The sequence below is a fragment of the Neovison vison genome, chromosome X (assembly GCF_020171115.1).
Source record: "Neovison vison isolate M4711 chromosome X, ASM_NN_V1, whole genome shotgun sequence".
Lineage (NCBI taxonomy): Eukaryota > Metazoa > Chordata > Mammalia > Carnivora > Mustelidae > Neogale > Neogale vison.
The window spans coordinates 74394555-74409991 of record NC_058105.1 but is presented as its reverse complement, the minus strand read 5'-3'; the positions used below and the strand labels follow the sequence as shown (position 1 = coordinate 74409991).

General features: G+C 37.7%; 1 protein-coding gene across 1 annotated transcript in view; it reads left to right on the top strand.

Moving 5' to 3' along the window:
* The window catches only part of AR (androgen receptor), a 217631-nt gene that overhangs the window by 156699 nt on the left and 45495 nt on the right, over nucleotides 1-15437 (top strand). The gene's annotated exons all lie outside the window — the stretch shown is intronic.

Here is a 15437-nt window from a genome sequence, read left to right as displayed (position 1 = left end):
TACATTCAATGTGGGACTCAAATTCATGACCCCAAGTTCAAGGGTCACATGCCTCTCCAAATGAACGAGCCAGCCACCCCTACTTCATTTATTCCTGTTCTAATCTTTTTTAAAAAGATTTTATTTATTTGACAGAGAAAGAGAGAGAGAACATGAGTGGGGGAAAGGACAGAAGGAGAAGCAGACTCCCTACTGAGCAGGGAGCCCAATGCAGGGCTGGATCCCAGGACCCTGGGATCATGTCCTGAGCTAAAGGCAGGTGCTTAACTGACTGAGCCACCCAGGCACCCCTTCTTTTCTAATCTTTATCACTTTCTTCCTGCTTTCTTTTAGTTAGTTCTCCCTTTTCTAGTTTTCTCTCTTGTGATGATAGTAGGGAGAACTACATCTTTTTAACCCACTGAGCCACCCAGGTGCCTGCAAGAACTACATCTTTTTAGTGTAGGCATTTATAGCTATAAATTTTTTTTTTTTTCCCCAATTTATTTATTTTCAGAAAAACAGTATTCATTATTTTTTCACCACACCCAGTGCTCCATGCAAGCTGTGCCCTCTATAATACCCACCACCTGGTACCCCAACCTCCCACCCCCCCCGCCACTTCAGACCCCTCAGACTGTTATAAATTTAATCTAAGCATTGCTTCATTGAATTTCATAAGTTATGCCATGTTGTCTTTTCAATTCATTTGATATTTTCTTATGTCCCTTGTTTTCTTCTTTGACTCATTACACTGCATTGTTTAATTTTCATACATCTGTGAATTTCTGAAGCTCTCTTTTGTTACCTGTTTATAGTTTTATTTTATTTTTGATCAGAGAACATTCTTGGTATGACTTCAATGAATTTAAATTTTTTGAGACTCAATTTATGGCCTTGAATTTGTTCTTCCCTGGAGAATGTTTCATGTGCACTTGAGAAGAACATGTATTGCAGTGTTTCAGGGTGGAGTGTCATGTAGATGCCTGTTAGTTCTAATTTGTTTATGATGTTCATGACTTTTCTTTTCTTACCTTCTTCTTACTTGTTCTATACTTTATTGAAAGTGTGGTATTTAAGTCTTCAGTTTCATTGTTGAATCATCTATTTTTCCATTCAATTCTGCCAGTTTTTACTTTATATTTTGGGAGGGGGGCTCTGTTATTAGATGCATGTATTTCCAACTGTATGTTTTTTTAGTGGATTCAACATGTTACCATTATAACATGTCCATCTTTTTCTCTAGTCACATGTTTTATCTTAATGTTTATTTCATCTGATATTAGTAGAGCATATCCAACTCTCCTTTGGTTACTGTTTGCATGGAATATATTTTCCATTCCCTTTGCTTTCAATCTATTTTTGTCTCTGAATTTATTTTTTTAAAGATTTTATTTATTCATTTGAGAGAGAGAGAGAGAGCATGCAAGTGGAGAGAGGAGCAGAGGGAGAGAGACAAACTGATTCCATCCTGAGCATGGAGCCCTATGTGGGGCTTGGTCCCATGACCCCAAGATCAAGACCTGAGCCAAAATCAAGGGTTGGACACTCAACCAACTGAGCTACCCAGGCCCACCTCTTTCTGTCTCTGAATTTAAAGTTTCTCCTGTAAACAGCATAGTTACATCTTGTTTCTTCAATCCATTTGTCAAATCTTTTTTTAATGGCAGTGTTTACTCCAATTACATTTAATATAAATAACTTATTTTTTATTATGTTCAGTTAGTCACCATATAGTACATCATTAGTTTTTGTTGTAGTGCTCAATGATTCATTAGTTGCTTATAACACCTAGTGCTCATCACAGCATGTGCCTTAACTTATAAGGTAGAATTATTAAGTTAAATGGCTTGTATGGTTTGTTGGTGGTGGTGTTTGTTGTTGTTTATGTTGTTTGCTTGTTTAGTGACTTTTTAGAACTAAATTCTGGATGCCTGGGAATATACTGAATCATTTCAAGGCCTCCTGTGAACATTTCATTTCCCCATTTTTTTTCTTTTTTTTTTTTAAGATTTTATTTATTTATTTATTTGACAGAGATTACAAATAGGCAGAGAGGCAGTCAGAAAGAGGTGGAAGCAGGCTCCCTGCTGAGCAGAGAGCCCAATAATGGGGCTCGATCCCAGGACCCCGGGATCATGACCTGAGCTGTAGGCAGAGGCTTAACCCACTGAGCCACCCAGGCACCCAAACTTGCATGAATTTCTTTTTTTTTTCCAATTTATTTATTTTAAGAAAAACAGTATTCATTTTTTTTTCACCACACCCAGTGTTCCATGCAAGCCGTGTCCCCTATAATACCCACCACCTGGTACCCCAACCTCCTACCCCCCCGCCACTTCAAACCCCTCAGATTGTTTTTCAGAGTCCATAGTCTCTCATGGTTCTCCTCCCCTTCCAATTTACCCAAAAGCACATACCCTCCCCAATGTCCATAACCCTACCCCCACTTCTCCCAACCCCCCTCCCCCCAGCAACCCACAGTTTGTTTCGTGAGATTAAGAATCACTTATGGTTTGTCTCCCTCCCTATCCCATCTTGTTTCATGGATTCTTCTCCTACCCACTTAAGCCCCCATGTTGCATCACCACTTCCTCATATCAGGGAGATCATATGATAGTTGTCTTTCTCCGCTTGACTTATTTCGCTAAGCGTGATACGCTCTAGTTCCATCCATGTTGTCGCAAATGGCAAGATTTTGTTTCTTTTGATGGCTGCATAGTATTCCATTGTGTATATATACCACATCTTCTTTATCCATTCATCTGTTGATGGACATCTAGGTTCTTTCCCACTCTGGAAAACAGCATGGAGGTTCCTCAAAATGTTGAAAATAGAACTGCCCTATGACCCAGCAATTGCACTACTGGGTATTTACCCTAAAGATACAAACGTAGTGATCCAAAGGGGCACGTGCACCCGAATGTTTATAGCAGCAATGTCCACAATAGTCATTTCCCCATTTTTTAAAAAAGATTTTGTTTGTTTGTTTAGTGGAACGTGGAGCTTAACATGGGGCTTGAACTCAAAATCCTGAGATCAAGACCTGAGCTGAGATCAAGAGTTGAACGCTTAACTGACTGAGAAACTTAGGAGACACTTAAGATTTTATATTTAAGTAAATCTCTGCCCCCAGCATGGGGCTTGGACCCACAACTTGGAGATCAAGAGTTGCCTGCTCCAACAGCTGAGCTAGCCAGGAGTGCCATCATTTCCCCACTTTTTTCAAGCTTTTCAGTTAGCTCATTTGTTGCCATACTTGCTATCCATCACCTTAGCCAAGCTAATATCCAGCATTTGCCTCTGATTATTTTCTGGAAACTCCCCCAGGGAAAAAGCTGTTCATACTGAGCAGGCTATAAGTCAGGTTAAATAAACACAGTCTTGAGAGCAGTGTTTCAGGGAGTCCCCAGACAGGTAAAATAATGGCAGTTCTCTAAGAAAGAGTCTTTGAAGGAGTCCTAACACCATTTTATCTCTTCCAGCGGGTAACAGGCTGGTTTTCACCATCATGCCGCAGGCTGTTTTTTTTATGGTTACTATGGTACTGAGGAAGGAGTGACAGGGAATAGAGTAAATTTAAACACTGCAAAGTTTTGAATAAATGCTCCCTAGTCACAAGTGTTTGGTTAATTTCTAGAGTTCTTAAAATATTTATTCTGACCCCCCCTTATTTTGCCATTTTTCTAATTTCCTTTATGGAGTAGAGAATTTTAGGAATTCCTCCCTCCATCACTTTCTCATATTACTCCAGTCTAAGAGTTGTTTTGATTGAGAACTTCCCAACCTTTAAAAAATTGCACATCTAAAGTGTCCAGGAAAAGTGACCCTGAAAGTTAATTGAATTTTCAGGATCTTCCAGCTATTCCTAAGGTCACTCACCACAATGCTGTTTTTTTGTTTGTTTGTTTAACAAGCAAGAAGAAAAGTATTATTTTTCACATGTGATTGATATAGAAATGTAGGCCAGGCCGTGTTTCTCCCTCTACTCAAAGTCTTCCAGTATCGCTCCATCTCATTCAGAATAAAAGTTCTGACCTAAAAATTATCGTCTTTTAAGATCACAAATGATATGTACTGATGTTACCTCTCAGACCTCACATACTGCCACTTTTCCTCAGGCTATAGCTGCACTGGCTTCTTTGCCATTCCCCAAAAATGATAGGCATTGTCCCACATCAGGGCCTTTATATCAATTATTCTCTGTCTTGAATGCTCTTCCCCAAGATATGTGTGGCTTACTCCCTCACTTGCTTCAGGATTTTTTCCTAAATCTCACTTTAATGAAGCCTGCTTCCACCACTCAATTTAAAATAAGTCTGTCCTAGGACTCTCTGTCCCCTTTACCATGCTTTTTGTCCATAGCACTTGTTGCTTTCTAACATACTACTTAATTTTTTAATAACTGAGTCTATTGTTGATTGTCCGTTTCCTTCCCTCCCACACCTCCTCACATACATTAATATGAATATTAGTCAAGGTAATTATTTTTTATTATTTGTTCACTTACATATTCTAAGCATCCAGAACACTGTGTGTCATAGAGTAGATATTCAAAAAATATGTATTAAAATAATTAATCTTTTAATTTTGACCAGATTTTTCTTAATATTTTTTCTGTTTTATGGAATATAAACCAGTACCTAGTATAGATTTTGGCACATAATAGGTGTTAATAATTTTTGGTTGGATTACATAATGAATATTATGCTCCATTTTCAACCCTTTGTTTATCCAGTATTGTCAGGTAAATGAAATGTTCCACCTAAATGAACTTTTCCAGAAAACTGATCTCCAAAAAGTCTAGGTTTTAATATTTTTTATATATCTTATTGGAATAGGTAAAATGGTCTGCATGCCTTCCAAAACATAGCAGAGTTACTATAATTAACTTGTTTTGTTGCTATTTGGAATACTATAGAGAAAAGAATGGGAGTAAGAGTCAAAGTACCTGATTGTGGCAATCATTTCACCTCTTCACTGCACGAGCTTGGACAATTCTGTTAACCATTCTAAACCTCAGTTTTATCATTTGTAAAATGATAATAATTGCCCTGAATAGTTCATGTATTGTTGTGAGGTTCAGAGAAGACAGTGGTTTGGAACACTGTCTGTAAGTTATAAAGCTACCTACAAATGCAAGGTGGAGGTTATATAAATGTTTATGATTTGGGAAGATGCTGGATATAGATGAACTGTTTCCTATTGGTGAGTGTTTAGGGAACAAAGAAGGGGTACGCTCAATATGAAAATGGCTAAGCCTGAGTAACACCAGTGTTGCCTAACATTAGTCACAGATAATTTTACATTCCTGATGTCCCAGAATAGGTCTCTTTCAAAATGGGAATTTTGCAAGTCTCCTTGTCCTAAACTACTAATAATTATTGATGTTTTACAGATTTTAGAGCCAAGGATAACTCTTGTGTTTTTAGGAAAATTTCTTGTGCCCTTAGTGCTAAAAACGTACTCCAAAGTGCATAGACACTCAAATACCTAGGGACCTTTGGGACAGTGAAAAAAGAACAGATGAAGTTAGACCTGTTTGTCAGCTGATGTTCCTCCAGTTGGCCTGGGTGGTTTTTGTTTTGTTTTGTTTTGTTTTTCATTAAGGAAAGCCTAGCAACATGTACTTTTGAGTTCTTCTGACCTTCCTAATCACAAATGGAAAGGAGTAATTTACACATTTTGGGGTTCAACATTATAGAGGAATTTTAAGATTAATGATAGACTTCCCATTTGGTCAGTAACCATTATTTTTGTTCACAATTCAGTTGATTTAAACAATTTTGGTGAGGATTCTTTTGAAGAATTCAAATGTATAAAATGAAAATATATTATCTTTATGGCAAATGGACAGTAAGGATGGACCTTTCTCAATGGATGCAGTTTCCCTATCTCATTCTCTGATGGTTGGAAGGTAAATCCTAAGAGTGTTTTAACTAAGCAGTCAGCATGCCAACAGTTCATTCTACCACCCCATTGGCCTCCAGAGGTAATTTTCCTAGCCATGTCTATTGCTTGGTTACAGTAACTGGTCTTTCAGATAATAATCACCAAAACGCAAACCAAAGCAGAGGCTGAGGGAAGGAACAGTAAAACCTGTTGGGCCATCTATCTCAAGGCAATTGTAAAAGAAAAATCTTTGGTTTTGGTACAAAGGGAGAGAAAAATGGATGGAATCAGTGTGTTTGTGATATTTTAGACTTTTTGATGACCAACAAATCATTAGTTTTACAGCATGTTAAATTAATCAAACTTGGCTCTTTCCAACCTCTATGCCTTTTCAAATGTATCCTTTCCTCTGCCTTAAGTGTTCTACATTTCCATTTTACAGTAAGCTAAATTGAGGTCCAGAGAAGTCAAGTGACTTACTCCAAGTTCCAGCTAATAAGAAGGAAGAGCAAGGACTTGAAAGCAGTTTGTGAAACTATAATGCCCCATTTTCTCCCTACTGTACTACTACACTGGCTCCTTTTGTTACAGTTTCCACTAATTCCTCTATGAGTGTCCCACTTCAAACCTTCAGCACGTTTGTGGGGCTTCCCTAGAGTCAGAAAGAAATTTTGGCTTCTTAGTGCTATGAGTCCATCACAGTGTGACTCTCCTAAGGGGAAGTCACTCAGAACAGTCCTTGGGAGAGACTTGGAGAAGGTGGCTATGAAATAATTGGGATGCAGGTTCACATCTTCTGTCTTCTAATTAGTAGTGCCTCAGCCCTCAGTAGGAATGGCAGTGACACCACAGGCAACCTTGACCTCAGTGAGGCAGCATATTTAGGGGAGGCACTAAAAGCTTCTCCAGATTTTCTTGAGGCTGTTGCACAGTTCAGTTAGTCCTTGATGGGGCCCAGGCTTGGGTTTTTTCTTTCATATACCTTTTCCTTTCCTTTTCCCTTTTGTTTTCTTTTCCTTTCATCTTTTCTCCTCCTCACCACCCCCTTCCTTCCTCCTCAACCCTGCCCCTTCCTCCTCCCTCTCCTCTCCTCCTTCTCTTTTTTTTCCCTCTTTTTCTATCTCTCTCATCTTTAATCTTGTTAAGAAACATGTAAGCATTTTGGTAAGATCTAAACTATAATCATCTTAATATGTAGCTTTTGAATTTTCAGGACATCAAATCAGAGCAGCACCCAGAAGGAGAACACAGTGCAGATGTGTGTCTGTGTTGTAGTTTATTATATTTCAGTTTTCAAATTTGATCTTAGGTGACCCCCCTTCTAAAAAAACTATATAAGAAGGATATTTAAATAATTAATTTGAAAAGCTCTTTCTTATGGAACACTTGATAAATAACATTAAGTACAGTCCTTGTGTGCTTCACAATAAAGATTTCAGCAGTCACTTCAGCCTTAATCATTTCCTCTTGTGTTCCACATGATCCCATGAGAATGCCCATCATTCAATTAGCTCTTGTGTACCAAGTACCTGAAACTTGCCAGATATTTCACATATATTATTTTGAATTCTCATCGCCCTGCAAAAATGGATGATATGATCTCAATTTTATAAGGGAGGAAGCAGATAAATGGATGATATGCTATTTACCCAAGACTATGCTATTTGCTGTAACTACTAAATGACATTGTTGGGATTCACAATGCAGTCCTTCTAACTCCTCTAAGTCTATGATCCTGTCACAGGACCATACTTCTTTGCCACTTAACAAGTGGCTAAGAACAGGTAATAGAAGCTTTCGCAATCTATGCCTAATAGTCTCTGAATCTCCGGGCTGAATTAATTTATTGAGAGATTATTGATTTCTGATCATGCTTCCTCATCATTTTATATACAAAGAAATTGAAACTTGAAGGAAAGCAATGATTTGCCCAACACCTCACAGCAAGTCATTGAATTCAAGCCATGACCTATAGCTTCTTGCCCCATTCCAAAATCCCTTTATCTTCTTTTGTATTATTGCTGCTTCATGTGAATTTATGTGTTTATTTCAAGTTTCTAAAAGGCAGAACCTAGGATTTCTCTTTCTCCTCTACAGATTTAAGCACAGGCTGAACAATCGAATTTTCAGAGGGCATTTGTTAACTAGCCAATTTTGTTGTTGTTGTTGTTGATAGCAAATGTACTTTCTCTGACCCTATTAGAAGCACAGATCCCCTAATTACACAGTGTGTTGAACAGGCAATGCACCTATTGTGAATGGTTATTCTAAAACTGGTAAGTATAATGCGCTGGGAACCTTTTCTTGTTTTCTGTCTGAGATATTATGAAATATAATTCCCTTGTGTAGATAGGGATACTGAAACCCAAAGGAGAAAAGATTTGTCTGAAGGTCATAGGGAAATTCATAACAGAGCTGTGCTGATTTTAAATGTATATTTGGAATGCGCAATACATGGACATGATACAAAATTTTAAAATCACAAAAAGTTAAAGAGTTAAATATAATTCTGAGCTGTCATCCCTCAGGCATGTAGTTCTCTTTCTGGAGGATAACCACTATTTATTAGTTTCTTGTGTATCCATGTAGACATAGCATGTGTACTAATAAACATACAAATATATATGTTAAGTATATCAATGTATCAATCAATACACCAGTATTCCTCACAGAACTAGTGTTCTGTATTGTTTTGTATCTAATTTTTTTCACTTTATAGTGTATCTTGGAGATTGTTTCACATCAGTATATATATGTAATAGCTTTGTTTTTTAGAATTATTTATTTATTTATTTGTCAGAGATAGAGCATAAGTAGGGAGAGTGGCAGGCAGAGGTAGAAGCAGGCTCCTTGCTGAGCAAGGAACCCAATGCAGGACTCAATCCCAGGACCCTGGGATTATGACCTGAGCCGAAAGCAGGTGCTTAACTGACTGAGCTACCCAAGCATTCCAATAGCTTCATTTTTAATGGCTGTACTGTATGACTATATTGATGGGCAATTATGTTGTTTCCAGTCTTCTGCTCTTATAAACAATGTTTCAGTGAATGTTCCTGTATAAATGTCATGTCACGCATGTGCAAACATGTGGTGGGTCAAAGCCTGTGTACATTTTAATTTTGAAGGCTTTTGCCAAATTTTCTTCCACAAATGTTGTAAGATCATTATTATACAGAATTTAGATCTGATAAAATTTATAAAAGAAATGGTTACATTTTACATGGTACATTGTAAAATGGTACATTTTACAAAAGAGTTATTATGTTGACCTTAAAAAGTGTTCATTACAGAGTTTCTTTAAATGTTCAATCTTTACATTTAAAAGTGAATTCAGTTTAAAGAAATGTTATTTATACACAACTGCTGAGGAATACATCTATTGGGTAATGCATGTGAAAATGCTAAAATTTCTCTGAAATGCACGTGAATCTCTACAAGCTGTGGTCAAGTTATATTATCAAACCCCAGAGGTGTGCTTGGGTGAAAGCATAGGAAGAAAAGAACAATGGGGCCAGACTCAATTAGGAGAAAGGAAAACTACAATTAGGGAAGAACGAGTTGTGTGCCAGTAAACTGGATTTCTTCCTGGAAGGGGTAAGGGTCAGTGGGGAGCCCTTGATTTTGTAGTGTCTGCTAATTTCCATGCTGTAGATACTCCTGTCAAGAATGACTTAAGCTACCAATATTATAGCACTGAATGTGAAATTGGGAAGTAATGCTCAAAATCAGTTTTTATGAGTCATTACAAGCCAACTCCAGCACAACACTGGACAGAGCTCAAAGGAAGACAGCTTGAGAACATAAAACTTGGGTCTGACCAAATGTCAAATGACCTTGGCAGAAGTCAGCTGGCCATTCCTCATGGTGTTTTCCTTGGTGAGTTTGGAGCCTGTACTTCTCCCAAATGGTCTTTCCAAATCTCATCTGAAGAACATCATCTGTTTGGTGCTCCCCAAAGTACTTATCTGAGTGGCCTGAACCTCACTGGTCTCCAGAGTATTCCTTTTCCTTTTGCCAGGGTATAGACTCTGTGCCTGGTGTTTTCTAGCCTGTTCCACAGCCCAAAAGCAATATCTTGGGAAAAATTTACCACGAATCAACAATGCTTGGAACCGCATTTCAAGGAAGAGAATTCCTTGGACAATTAAGCCAGAGAGGTTCTAGGCTGTCTTGGCTCCAGAAAAAGTTGCATCCATAGGATGCATGGCCCTAAACAGGCCTTAGGCTTGTCCCAGTCTATATAGGTCACTTGGGGGGAGGCACTTACTCCTTTTTTTCTGTAGAGTAGTCGTTTTTTTTGTGTTTTTATTTGTGTGTGTGTGTGTGTTTCCCCCAGGGGAGGCCCTTAGAGTTCTCCTTGAATCACATCCAGGAGAATTTTGAGACCCCCATCAGAAATTCCAATGTGAGTAAAAGACTTCTGAATCCACCTTCCTTAAGTTGCTACTATTTTCTTAATGGCTACCACATTGCCTTCTAAATTAAGGGAACCAAGGCCAAGAGAGAAGTAGAGATAACACACCAGGCCAGGTCACTTAGGGATTCAGTGAAACAGAAGGGCTAGTCTTCAGGTCTTCCTCTTTCCTGGTCTGTACTCTTTTACTGTTCTGCACTGCCTCCTGTCTTTGAAGGATTGTGTCAGGGCCCAGTTGAGAAGAAATTGCACACTGACAAGGGAAAACATAAGCATCACAGGTCATACAGACCTGGTTTCTGATCCTGCTTCTGCCACTCACTAGCTGGTGACTGTAGGTAAGTCATTCAGCATCTCTGAGACTTATTTTCCTCAATTCTAAAATAGGAACAGTAGCTACTTGGAAGAGTTTTGACAAGAATTAAATGAAGTAACATCTTTGAAGGCAAATTGAATAGTACCCAATGAAAGCACAGTGGGATTCTCCACTTCTTTTTATTGTTCTTCGCCAGGAAGTCAAGTGTTACTCCTCCTTCACACTTTGAATATGGGTAGTTGTAGAACGTTCAGGTCACATAAATCAGGATTGAGGCAAATAAGATATTTGCTCAGTTATGGTGGTTAAATAGAAAGCACATGCTCCCTGGATGGAAACTGAGCTATATGCTTTGGTGTCAGTAAGCACTCTGCACTTCGGGTTTCCTCATATATAAATTGAGGGTAATGGTCTGTACCTTCCCTCCTTTGAAGAAAGTCTCAGTAATATAATGAATATGAAAATTATTTTGAAATAATAAAGCAAATGTGCAGAGCATATAGTGGGCAAGAGACTTGAGTTTTAATCTTATCACTGTTATTGACCAATTATTTAATCTTGGTTTTGCCCATTCAGCTTTCTGGATCTCAGTTTCCCCATCCGTAAAATGATAATGTTGGACTAGAAGATCCATGAAGATGTCCTAGCCCCTTCTGATAGTCAAAGAGTTTATTATTTAAATAATAACGGATAAGATTTGTATAATGCTTTATGCTTTTTATGTTATTTTCACATGTATTATCGCACATGAGAATAGCACTAAACTACTGGACTATGAATAAGAAGGCCTGGATTTTTGTCCCTATTTTAACATTTTGACTCATTCTATAGCCTTTTTTTTCCCTTAAAGATTTTATTTATTTATTTGAGAGAGAGACAGTGAGAGATAGCATGAGAGGGGAGAAGGTCAGAGGGAGAAGCAGACTCCCTGTGGGGCTGGGAGCCTGATGTGGGACTCGATTTTGGGACTCTGGGCTCATGACATGAGCCAAAGGCAGCCATTCAACCAACTGAGCCACCCAGGCGCCAGACTCATGCTATAGCCTTAAGCAAGGTTCCACCCATCGTCATTCTCTGAGTCTCAGTTTCTTAATCCATAAAATAGAAGATATTGTGTTTGTGGTTAAATCACTAGGTCTTAACTTTTCCACAAAGGCCTGGGAACTCTTTACAGAGTTTCTCTAAGACAGACCACAATGCTAAGAATGTAGAGAAAAGGAGAATGGGAGAGGTGTGGCAGGATGAGTTCTAAGTTTCCTATGCCTACTTCAGGTAGATTAGGTTTAATTTTATCTGTTTTCTATATATGGGGCCTCTATGTAATATTTCACTTATTAAAAAAGTTTCACTACCATAGGAAAAAAACTTGATAAATGTGTTGTAAAGTCTTAGATATTAAAAGGTGGGATTCAAGAAAATATGCCATTTGGTAGCTTCATTTTTGTTGTTTTAACAAAACAGAATATTGTGAACACCCTTCTGAGTTAAAAACAGAATGATTCACAGCATTATACTGCATAAATATGGGATAATTTGACCATCCCCTTAATGTTGGACATTTACATTTTTCCAATATTCCTTATTTTCATAATGCTATATTGAACTTCTTCTTTATGCTTAAATAATTATTTTCTTATAAAAGATTTCAAGTAATGGAATTACTGGTTAAAGGTTATTTGTATTTAATTTTGGAGGGGTATGTTCCAAAATTGTTCTCTAAAAGTATACACTCCTACCGGTAATATATCTTTGCCAATATTTAGTATTTAATCTTTGCCAGTCTGACTTATGAAAATGACATCTTATTTAATTTGTATTTGTTATTTCCAGTGAAATTGAAGTTCAACAATTTTCATATATTTATTGGTCTTTTGTATTTACTCTTTTAATTTATTTTTCATGTTTTTTGTCTATTTTCTATTGCACAGTTCATCTTTATATATCAAGGAAATTGACCACTGCTTTTACATGCTTGATGCCAATATGTTTTCCTTTGTTTGTGGTTGTCTTTAAGTTTTATAAGAAAGTTTAAATGTCTTCTAGTCAAGTCTATCAAAATTTTCACTTATATTCTGTATTGCCATTCTTTAAAAAGCCTTTTTCTACCTTTAAAAATAAAAAAAACCTATATTTCCCAACAGTACTTTAATGCTTTCCTCTTTTTTTTATTGACATCTGTAATCCATATGGAGTTTAGTTTGGATGGTAGTAATTTAAGTTTTTTCACTTTCCCAAATGATTAACCAGTTGTTCTGACACCATTTAATGAATAAGTCATCCTTTCTTCACTGATTAGGATAAAATACTATATATATGGAGTCTGTTTCTGTTTTTTCTAATCTCTTCCACAGATCAATCTATACTGGAGCCATTACCAAACTGCTATAATTATTATGGCATTATAATACTTTAAATGTTTGGTAAAAATTTTTTTCAAAAATATCTTGGCAATATAACACATTTTACTCCTTCAGGTAAACTTTGCAATTGTTTTGTCAAGATTTGTTTGGGTTGTTTTAAATTTGTAGATTTCACTGTGGAGAAGGGGACCAAAATCTTTACAATATTATATCTTCCCATCTAGGAATACTGTATATCTTTTTACTTAATTCATGTCTTCTCTTACATTCTCATACATTCAATGTATTCTTATATTCATATTATATATATATATATATATATATATATATAGAGAGAGAGAGAGAGAGAGAGAGAGTTTCATCCATATAAGTCCTGCATTTGCACTCTAGTTATAAAGTATGAGAAACCCAATGTTCTTCAGTCTTTTCTATAGCTTCATGATGAACATGAATTTTTGATCCTCTTATTTGCCTGATATAATACTGCAGGAGTTGGTAACTCCCCTGCCTTAACTGATCTGCTTTAAGCAGAATTTTTCAGAATGAACATATTGAAGGAAGCCTGACCAAACATTGGCCTCAACTCATATTGCATGGCAGCACCAATGGGGATGACCCTCCCCCCCAAAAAAACGTAATAGAAATGGGAAGTCTATGGAGAAAATATCTGAAGTTGGTCTCCTGACCTCTATTCCTGCCTGAGTTTTAGATCATACTTATTAAGCTTTCTGATGGAAGAATAGGACCATGAAGAAACATGAAGAAAACCATTAGGGCAGTAAAGGACTTCAGACCCAGCTGGCATGCAGAGGACCTCATGTTATCCGATTATGTGACCATTCATGGTAGTCAAGGGCTTTCAGCTGTTCCAATAGAAGATTTATCAAGCATTAAATGTGCAGCCTGTTTGCAATTCTAGAATGTAAACTTAATCTCCTTCAATGCGGAGGGGGGGGATGGATTTTTGTATTTTGCCAGAAATTTCATAATGACATTTTTGTGAGACCGATTATAGGTTAATATAAGCTTGTTATTGAAGGTCAACAGTGTCAAAGAGCTAGGTATAATATTTGTAGACTCTGAGGAGGAAGAGATGGATAGGAGTTTGTGGTTGTCTGTGTTAATTATTCAGTCACCTAGGCTACCATATCCAATAGAGGACTTTCTAAGACCACCTTGGAGCAGGCAGGCCCAGATCTCACTTATACTTCTGTCAGCTGAATACTGAGAAAGCATTCACAGGGCCGTACACTTGCTAGACAATGAACAAAGATACCTAACACCTACAGAGTGCTCTCTTGAGGCTACACTCACCCACACTACATCTCCATTGGATGCAGATGCCAAATTTTTCTCTAGCTCTATCACCAACTTCCTATGGCTTGTGACATGTTATTTCAATACTTTATGTCCATTTTCATGAATGGGGAGTCAGGGCATCACATTGGGACATTTTGTTATAAGGCTTTTAATATCCTTTACAGTCCAAAGATGATGTAGTTCTAATTAGACCCAGCGGGTTGAGGTCCAAGGAGAGAAATACTGAGTTTCCTGGAAAGAATAGCCTTATAAAATGGAGTCCAGAAATGGAATAGGCTGCAATTCATGAAAGGATGGGACAACCTTTTACAGGGATGTTACATAGGGGATTCAAGCCTTGTACAGAGGAGTGGGTGTATTGTGACCAAATACATTTTTTTTTCAATTTATTTATTTTCAGAAAAACAGTATTCATTATTTTTTCACCACACCCAGTGCTCCATGCAATCCGTGCCCTCTATAATACCCACCACCTGGTACCCCAACCTCCCACCCCCCCACCACATCAAAACCCTCAGATTGTTTTTCAGAGTCCATAGTCTCGTGGTTCACCTCCCCTTCCAATTTACCCCAACTCCCTTCTCCTCTCTAACACCCCTTGTCCTCCATGCTATTTGTTATGCTCCACAAATAAGTGAAACCATATGATAATTGACTCTCTCTGCTTGACTTATTTCACTCAGCATAATCTCTTCCAGTTCTGTCCATGTTGCTACAAAAGTTGGGTGTTCATACTTTCTGATGGAGGCATAATACTCCAGAGTGTATATGGACCACATCTTCCTTATCCATTCATCCGTTGAAGGGCATCTTGGTTCTTTCCATAGTTTGGCGACCATGGCCATTGCTGCTATAAACATTGGGATACAGATGGCCCTTCTTTTCACGACATCTGTGTCTTTGCGGTAAATACCCAGGAGTGCAATTGCAGGATCATAGGGAAGCTCTATTTTTAATTTCTTGAGGAATCTCCACATTGTTCTCCAAAGAGGCTGCACCAACTTGCATTCCCACCAACAGTGGAAGAGGGTTCCCTTTTCTCCACATCCTCTCCAACACATGTAATTTCCTGTTTTGTTAATTTTGGCCATTCTAACTGGTGTAAGGTGATATCTCAATGTGATTTTAATTTGAATCTCACTGAGGGCTAATGATG